The sequence below is a fragment of the Camelus dromedarius genome, chromosome 9, assembly GCF_036321535.1.
Source record: "Camelus dromedarius isolate mCamDro1 chromosome 9, mCamDro1.pat, whole genome shotgun sequence".
NCBI classification, from domain to species: Eukaryota; Metazoa; Chordata; class Mammalia; order Artiodactyla; family Camelidae; genus Camelus; species Camelus dromedarius.
Genome location: NC_087444.1, coordinates 64,931,869 through 64,941,148, shown reverse-complemented (window position 1 = coordinate 64,941,148; position 9,280 = coordinate 64,931,869).

Genomic DNA, 9,280 nt, shown 5'->3' with positions numbered 1-9,280 from the left:
ACTTGAGTCCTTAACCTATTACAGGTAACGGATTGCTGGTGGCCCATGTGCGTAACTCTTTCCCAAACTGGAAAGTCTCCGAAGTAGAGGGCCGGGTAAACAGGTGGAGTCCCTGGTCCGGTTGAGTTAGGACTGAGCTCACCTTTTCTTTCTCTCCTGCGCTCACCTGCACCCCCACCCTCGCCAGCACCCTCTCTCCCTTGACTCGTCCTGGCTCCCTTCTCATTCCTGTGACCTTTTCCCTCCCCTCCTTGGAGAATAAACCCCATAATCTGCTCCCTTTTTGTAAGTTGATCTACATACACACCTTCCATCCCATCTCCTCCTAGGGCTGTGATCCCAACAGCCTCTTTCCTGAGCATAAGCAAAGTTGGGTGCCTTACTTTTTCCTGGGGGCAGATGGATGGTTTTTCAAATATGTCAGTTCTCAGAAGCGTATCGAGCCTTGTCTAGCTGGACTAACTTTCTCTTTCCCACGAACAGCAGTCTTGTACCTGGAAGAGTCACATAGTCAAAAAGAGGAAGGTCAATAGTTGAGCCCTTTCCAAGGCAGCTTGACCTGGTACCCTACCAACTTCTGTTCCTATCAAACATAGTTCTTCCAGAATCCAGATAGTAATTATTCTTTTGAGCTTTGCCTGGCTTCCTTTGGCCCATTAGGTCCCCTCTTACAAATGTTTTTCCTTAGACTCAGACTATCCTGGGCCCACGTTGCTGCCAGGCAGTCTGTTTATGACTCTTTGCCCCAACTCATCCCGTCTCCCCATCGTCTGTGTCCTGCCTAGACCACTTCCTCTTCTCACTGTTCTCTCACCAACCCGTGTAGGGTCCACATGGCTCTCCGGGGGCGTCTCCAGGCAGACATAGAAGATGCGGACACTCACAGAGGATGCTTTGTCTCTCCTCAAGGAATGTGTTTGTCTTCCACTGGCTGACTGACCCTCTCAGCAGACACTCTTGTTCTCTCCCCATGACCCGGGAGAGTGACCCTCAGCCAAGTTTCTCCTCTAGAAAGGATCTCTTCTCACTTAGCTTATCATTCCCCACCTTGGTACCCAAGTGCTCTCTCTACATGTCTGCAGGCTGGCCCTGCCTAACATACACGGTGCATATCCTAGGATGGACACTGAGGAAGTGATTTGTTGCTTGATACACATGAGATGAAGGCAACATCTTTATCTTTCATTATCTACTGAAGTTATTTGTGCCATTTTGCTTTCTACATTTGATTGAGCCACAGAAACTTACTGGAAAGGTGATGATTGCCGGTTAGGGCTGCTTTTATTATCTTAAAATGCTAAGGAACGGGCCTCTTTTCCATCCCCATCCCCAGCCATGCAGGGCTGATTCCCAGAGCTGCAGAACCCTCTCTTTTAGGTGCCAGGACTGTGGCACCAAGGCCTCAGGAATTGTTCAGTAAACCTCCTTTCAGCTTGGAAAAGGGCAGTGCCTCCTGGGGTGACCCCACCCCTTCTCATGGGGTGTTAGTTTTGAGTCTCGATAAGACTTGCTCTTCTGGAAATGACTATTTTGAAGTCTGCCCTTAGGGGAAAAAAAAATACCTAACATAGTCCCTTGCATATAACAGGCACTTGAATACTTGTGGAGGGAAAGGATGAAAGTTGGATGTGTCTGAAAGAGCTTACTAACTGACGAGACAAGCAAAGGGTGGGTCAGAACCTGTGTTTTTTCCTATTCCTCTTTTATCTCCATTCTGTCACCCAAGTTACCAGTATGGGGACATCCTTGATGTGGGGGTCTTAGGGTCACCAAGGTAGAGAGGGCAATTCAGACTAAGCTGTTTTACAGAATCACAAAGCTTCATCGCCCCCACACAGCTGCATCATGGGAGCGGGCCGTGTAGCATCTCAGGTCAAGCTCAACTCAGTGACACTTCACATTGGTGCACGCTAATTTATGCCTGTGGGCTTCCCCTCCACAGTGCCACCCCTTTCGCCTTCACTCCGCTTCCCAGTCGTCAAACACCCCGAGCTCTACTCCGTGCAGGGCACTGCTCTGGGTGCTGGGGACGTGAGTGAAGGAAACACACAGGAAACAGGCAGACACACAAACCGGGTAATTTCAAGTGAAGGAAGGAAGGAAATAGGGAAATCTAGAGAGAGAGACTGGCATAGGGCTATTTTACATAAGGTTGTCAGGAAAGGCCCGGGCTGATTAGGGATATTTGCACTGATGAGAAGGAGCCAGCCATGTGAAGAGCATTCCAGGGAGAGTGAACAGCAAGTACCAAGGTCCTGTGGTAGGAACAGGCTCGCTGTGTTGGGGGAACAGGAAGGAGGCCAGTGAGGCCTGGACGGGCTGCTCGGCCTCTGGGTGCGTTAAGTGCTGATTCAGCTGAGCTGTTGTCTCATCTGTGTATCTTATCTTCGTCTCCTGGGCTTTGATACGTCCTGATAAGGGCCAGTCCGAACCTGACAACCCCCTCCTGGCTCAGAGCCCTCCCGCTATCTTGATGACACAGAGCCACAGCTGTCCTCTCCAGCACCCAGGAACAACAGGCGGGGTGACAGTCAGATGGAGGTGGCAAAAAATGGTGCAATTGGAAAACATTTTAAGATGATAGCAAACAGAGGTGTGCAGCCCAGCGTGCGCTGTCAGTGGATGCCAAGGGAAAGGAGGAGCCAGGGCCCAACCAGGGAATGGGGCGTGAGTTAGTCACCGCTCTCCTTCAAGCTGGGCCCCCATACAGCTTAGCTCCTAGCAGCTCAGTGGCAGCCCTTTGATGCCACACACACAGTCCAAGATCAAGAAACCTCATCTGCTAAGAAATTGAGGTTTCCCAGACACCTCTCCTCTGCCAGCCACTCTGCCTGCTCAGGCCCTTACTTCCAGCATCTCAGAGTGGGATCCCCGCTGACACAGACCTTGCCTCCCCATTTTTCCGGTTGCTCAGGCCAAAATCCTGAGAGATCCCTTTGATACTTTAAAGATATCTCTCAGGACTTGACTCCTCCATCAGCAGATTCTTTCCACTCTGTCTTCAGAATACACCCCCAAGTCCAGCCACTTCTCAGCACATCTACTGCACCAGCCCGGTGCAGGCCGTCCTCAGCGTCTCTCACCTGTGCTCCTTCATGATCTCCTGTCTGGTCCCCTGCTTCTGTTGTTGCCCCCTTCAGCCTGTTCTCCACACAGCAGCCAGAGTGATCCTTTTCAAACACAAGGAGGTCTGTTCCTCCTCAACTCAAAAATCCTGGTCTCCCCATCTCTCTCAAGCCCTAGTCCTTACAGTGGCCTCCAAGTTCAATTCTGTTGACCTCCTGCCCCCGTCACCCTCTGGCCTCGTCTCCTCCTTCTCTCTCTCCCCCCGTTAGTTGGGACACTTCTCTAGGGGGGAGCAATTTGATGATATCTCTCAAAATTAAAAATCCCATGCCATCGGACCCCACCAGTTGACTTTTATGTGGATACACTTTCCTGTGTGCACAAAGAAGTATATTCATCCCTGTGTTTTTTGCTTGTTTGTTCTGTGATAATGAAAGACTAGGAAACACCTGGGTCCATCAGCAAGAGGGCCGGTGACATAAAAACCACGGGGCATCCAGTCAGCTGAAACACTTAAGCAGATCTACGTACGCCAGTGTAGGTCATACTCCAGGATGTGCTGTGAGATGAAAAAAGCAAGGTTTGAGACTAGGGAGCTGTGAAGGAGCAGGGACATACACCCACACATACGCTCGGTGAGTGCTTCCTGAGCAGCCCCCCGGGAACTGCACTCGCTGACGCTGGGGAATCAGCGGTGAACAGGCCTGGCTTCCCGGAGCTGACGTTCCACTGCAGCCAGACAGGCAATAGGCGGCCACACAGATACATGACCTCAAACTAGGCGCTAGGCTGGCGCTAAGAGGGGAGACAGAGAGCAAAGGCAGTCCAGGAAGGCCTCTCCGAGGAGGTGATGTTTGAGCAGAGGCCTGCAGGAAAGAAGAGTATGAGCAGTGTGACGGCGGGGGGTGTTCAGGCAGAGCACAGCTGGCCCTGAGATGAGCCACGTTGTGTCCAAGGAGGTCGGGGAGACCAGAGCAGCTGCCAGGATGTTGAGTGAGGGAGAGTCGTGGGAATGAGGTCAGGGCAGTCAGCAAGGCCCAGAGTGTGTGGGACCTTGTGGCTGTGGTCAGGATGTCGGTCAGGATGACATCTGGGTTACAATGGGCAGAGGTGGGGTGTAACCTGTTTCACATTTCCAAAGGAGATCTCTGGATGCTGGGTGAGGAGTCGACTGGGGGAAGGGATGCCCACGGAACTGCTAGCAGTGGCATGTCTCTGGGAAAGGGAACTAAGGGCTGGAGTAGCAAGGAAACTTACCTTTCTCCATATAGTCTGTGTACTGTTAAAAAAAAAATCTTTCGAGTTTGTGTGTGTATAATCTTTACTCAAAAAAATAAATTAAAAGGAAAAAATATTCATAGCTAATATTTATTGGACATTTACTATGATCCATGCCGCTTATCACAGTGAACCCTTATGATTAATTGAGGTGAGACAGTCCGTGTAAGTGGAAGACAGTGCAGCCCACATCACCCAGCCACAGCCTTTTCTTGTGTTTAGCTGCCCCAGATGGGAGACATAAAAACAAGATGGGCAGAGCTACCAGCCTCACAGCGCTGGGATCTCTGAACCACTTTCCCTCCCAGACTTGGTATTATCCAGCTTCCGGGGTTTTGCCAGTTGGACGGATATCAGGCAATGTCTGTTTGCTGTTTTAACACAGTCCCATTTTTTGATTACTAATGGGTTGAGCATCTTTCAACAGCACTCAAGCTTTCTTAGCTCACAATCATTGTGTTGGACAGTGTCTCAGACGGCTCTTAATTGAAGCAAAAGAGGTCAACTCTGGCTCATTTAGGGATTATACGATACGATGTTGGATAGAGTGGAGACTTGCCAGGAAGGCTGGAAAACCAGGCTTGGAGAATAAATGAAGCTGTGCAGCCGGGACCACGTTAAAAGCTGTGCCACTGACCCAGTCCAGTGAGGAGACAGGAGCCCTTCCCCCAGACACACACACACTGAACGCGGGCCCCAGAGCCGCATTCTGTTCACCACCACTGCTTCTTTGTGCCACTTCATAGCCTCAGATTCAGAATTTGGGCAGTTGCACTTGATGGGCTGAACACAAGAGAACTGCTTAGAAAATAAGGGCCAAGAATTCTCCGCTTCTCCAGTGGGAGCTGGGCTCTGCTTCCCACCAAGATTCAAGATTCATACGTGGGCAGTTTTCTAAACGTGGAAAGGGTTTCAGATGCTAGGCAAACGAAGGATGACCAGAGGCCTATGTGGGGCCTCTCAGAGGTCAAGACAGTTTAGATCACCTTCCATATTTTGGTTCCCAGTATATGAAAAGCAAGTGATGAAACGCCCAAATGGCACTGAATAGTAGGGCAGCATTCTTAACAAGACATAAGAAACATAATTGTACCATTCACAAATAGTTTTAAGGTTTCATTTGTATTTTGATGGGCTTCATAACAGTGTAGAGCCAGAAATGGGCCACAGATTTAAAGTTGGGGCCGGTCAAGGTAGTCCTGCAACAGGATATTTTTAAGCTTATTAAGGGATCACATCAGAAGAGTAATTATGAGGCCTGGGCCAGATGACACCTCCAGGCACCTCCAGGCTGGCGCTTCGACAGGCCCTGGTGTGGGCAGACGGTCCAGAGCTACGATGCTTTGAGTACCCGATCCACTCTCGGGCAGCAGCCCCTCCCTCAGGCAGTCTGGTCCTACCAGCTTCAGCCAAGAGCTGCCCTAAATGTTGTAGATGTTGTACAGATGCCGTGTGCCAAAGAGGCACATTACTTCACCCTGAGGGCATCTAAAATTAAATGTAACCATGTTATTGAATGAGCTGGACTTAACTTTACTCTTCCCCTGCACTCCTTCTTCCTACAGCTTGCATGGCTCCTTGGGTACCACGGCTTCTTTGGACACTCTTAGACAACAGAAAGTCCAGTCCAGTTAAATAATCTCATGGCTTCAGGCCAGCTTAATATGACAATTCCGAATTCTGTTCTCAGTAGCGCTTCTCCCCACCAGGCTCTGCAGCGCCTCGGACTCATAGCTTGGAGGGGACGGTGGGGCACAGTCTCCATTTCTCTTCCTTTGCTCCCCGTGGTCTTATCACCTCTGCTACTGTTAGCTGCTGCTTTGGACCTGCCTAGGGTTCTGCCCTCTGGGCAGAGAGGAGGGCTGGCCCGGTATAGTTATGACCTGGAGCCGATGCCCTCCGGATGGGACATTCATTCTCCCATGGGGACCTCTCACCGGTTCTTGGACCTCCCTGGCTGGCACCTTTCCCTGCATTTCCCTTGGATGTGGGGTGCCTCCTCTCCTTGGCCACATTCAACCCCCTCTCAGCCCCTGGACATCCCCTCTGTAGGCTGCATTGCTCCTCTAGGCGGACGCTTGGATGAGATCGTTACAAAATGACTTCAGGCTGGCTCCTCAGCAAAGGATCCTCGTTTGGTCCAAGAGAGCCATGCGCCTTTGTCCCATTATTGGTGGAACAACAGCTCACTCCAGTGTAAGCTTCTCTCCTGGTTGGCTCTGCCAGGCCCAGCGAGCCTCTCATGTTTTGATTTCTCCCAGCAAGTGTCTGGCACGAGCTCTCGCATCCTCTAAACTTCAGGGGGCATAGCAAGCTCTGCCAGTGGCTGTCCTGAGGTCCCTTTATTGTGTATCTCTTTGGTGAGCAGGGGGTTCCCTCTCTAAAGTTTTTGATAGATATTTCCATATTACCTTCCTGAAAATGCTCAGTGATGTACAATCCCCAGCAGCTGTGTGTGAGAGTAACCTTTTCCGTGAACATTCTCTAGCGCTGGCTATTTTGAATCTTTTAACATTTTGCTAATAGGATGGGTAGGAATGATGATCTCTTGTTGTTTTAGCTTACATTTTGAGGATTCTTTCAACTTAAGTGATCCAAGTGTGTTTCATATCAATACGGGAAAAGATGGACTATTCAGTAAATAATGTTGGGGTAGTTGACTGTCTGTTTGGAAGGGTTACAATTAGATAACAAAAGGAAAACTCAGGTATTTTAAAGATCAAATGTGTTTTTCAAAAATATAGAAGTTGTATAGATATTATATAATTTTTTAAGTCTTGTAAATGATAAGCCTTTTTCAAAAAATGTGACATAAACATAGAAGTCATCAAATAAATGGCAAATATGAGCACATAAAATATAAAACTATGGAGAAAATTATCATTAACAAAATAAGACCACTACCTTCCTACAGATATAACTGATAAAGGGGTTTATATACTAATATTCAAAGAACCCCTGCAAATTAAATAAGAAAAAAGCCAGTATAGAAAGAAACATAAATTACTGTGTACAGTACACAGATATTTTCTATCTCAATTTTTATCCAAGAAATTAAAATTAAAATAGTGCTGAGTGTGATGGCTTTTTTTTTGTTTTTGATGAGGGGAGGTAATAAGGTTTATTTATTTATTTGGTTAATGGAGATACTGGGGATTGAACCCAGGACCTCGTGTATGCTAAGCATGCTCTCTACCACTGAACTATTCCCTTCCCCCTCTGAATGTGATGTTTTATTCTATGTTTTCAGCTTTTCTGGGCCACAGTGCCTATATATTTGATCACACATTATTCTCAACGTTTCTGTGAGGATATTCTTGGATGAGATTTACATTTAAATTGGTAGACTTTTGAGTAAGGCAGATTTCCCTCCATTGATGTAAGCGGGCCTCATCCGATCCGTTGAAGACTTGAATAGAAAAAAAAGCTGACCTCCCCTGAGCAACAGGGAGTTCTCCACCAGACTTTATCTTTAATATCATCTCCACCTGGTTTTCCTTTCGACCTGAACAGCAACTCCTTCCTGAGCCTCCAGCCTCCTGGCCTCCTCCGTCATATTCTATCCTCACCAAACCACCAAAATCAAGTAAGTCAATTCTTTAAATAACTCTCTTTCAATGTGTCTTTCAACATCCTATTGGCTCTGTGTCTCTGGAGGACCCTAACTAATACACTTATTCATTCAATTTTAAATGTTAATTTTTTAAAAAATTAAAATACGATATTTTTCCTTACTAGCAGGATAAGTTATGGGGTCTTTTATGGAATGTTAGGGGAGAGAGGGTTGATTTGCCGAGGAAAGGTAATTTGTCAATATTTCAAATGTATGCACCACTTAATACAGCACGATCACTTTTAGGAAATGTCCAAATGTACAGCATTTATGTAAAAGGATGTTCCTTGTAGCATTATTTATAATAGTGACCAGTCAGAGGTTCTTTTTTATTATTCATTCATTTATCAAATACCAAATACCTACTCCATGCTAGGTACTGTTTTTGGCACCTGGGTATATAATAACGAATAAAACAAACGGTGACTGCTGTCAAGGGCTTCTCGGTCTAGACGGAAGAATCACATTTTAAACAAATGAATAGGCAAACATGTAAATCAAACTGTCATAGCACAGCTTGAGATAATGGAGGGGAGGAGGGCTACTTGAGATGGGTGAACAGGGAAAGCCTCTCTAAAGAGAGACACTGGAGAGAAAACCTGAAAGAAGGGGACGAGCCAGCCAAGTAGAGTGCGGAGGAGACTGTGTGTGGAGATTAAGAGCTTGAGGTCAGGCCAGCAGAATGGTATCAGTGAAGGCCCCGGGGGAGCTTGGAGAGAGAGGCAGGGCCAGATGGGCACAGGGCTGGTAAGCCAGGAAGAGGGGATCAGAATGAGAAGCCAGGGAAAGGTTTTATTCAGAGCAATGACATGATGTAATTTACATTCTTCAAATGTCCCTCTGGCGTGGTACGACCTGATGGGAACAAAGACAAGAGGAAAGACCAGGTTGGAAGCTTTCACAGTAGGCCAGGTGAGAGGTAATGGCTGCCATGGAGTTGGAGAGAGGTAGATTCACACAAGGTATATTCTGGAAATAAACACAATAGGACTTGATGGTGAATTGCACGTGGCTAGTAAGAGAGAAGGCATCAAAAATGGTTCCCTGACCACTATACACCTATCAGAATGGCTAAAGTAAAAATACAAAATGCAGATGCAGAATGGCACAGCCAACTGTTTGCCTTCAGTTTGCCAAACAGACTGAAGGTATCTTGAAAAGTTAAACATACAATTACTGTATGACTTGGCCATCTGTCTCCTGGATAGCTGATCTAGAGAAATGGAAACTCATATCCACACAGAAACCTGTGCGTGAATGTTCAGAGCAACTCTGTCCATAGTTGCTCTAAACTGAAACAACCCAAATGTCCTTCGGTGGATA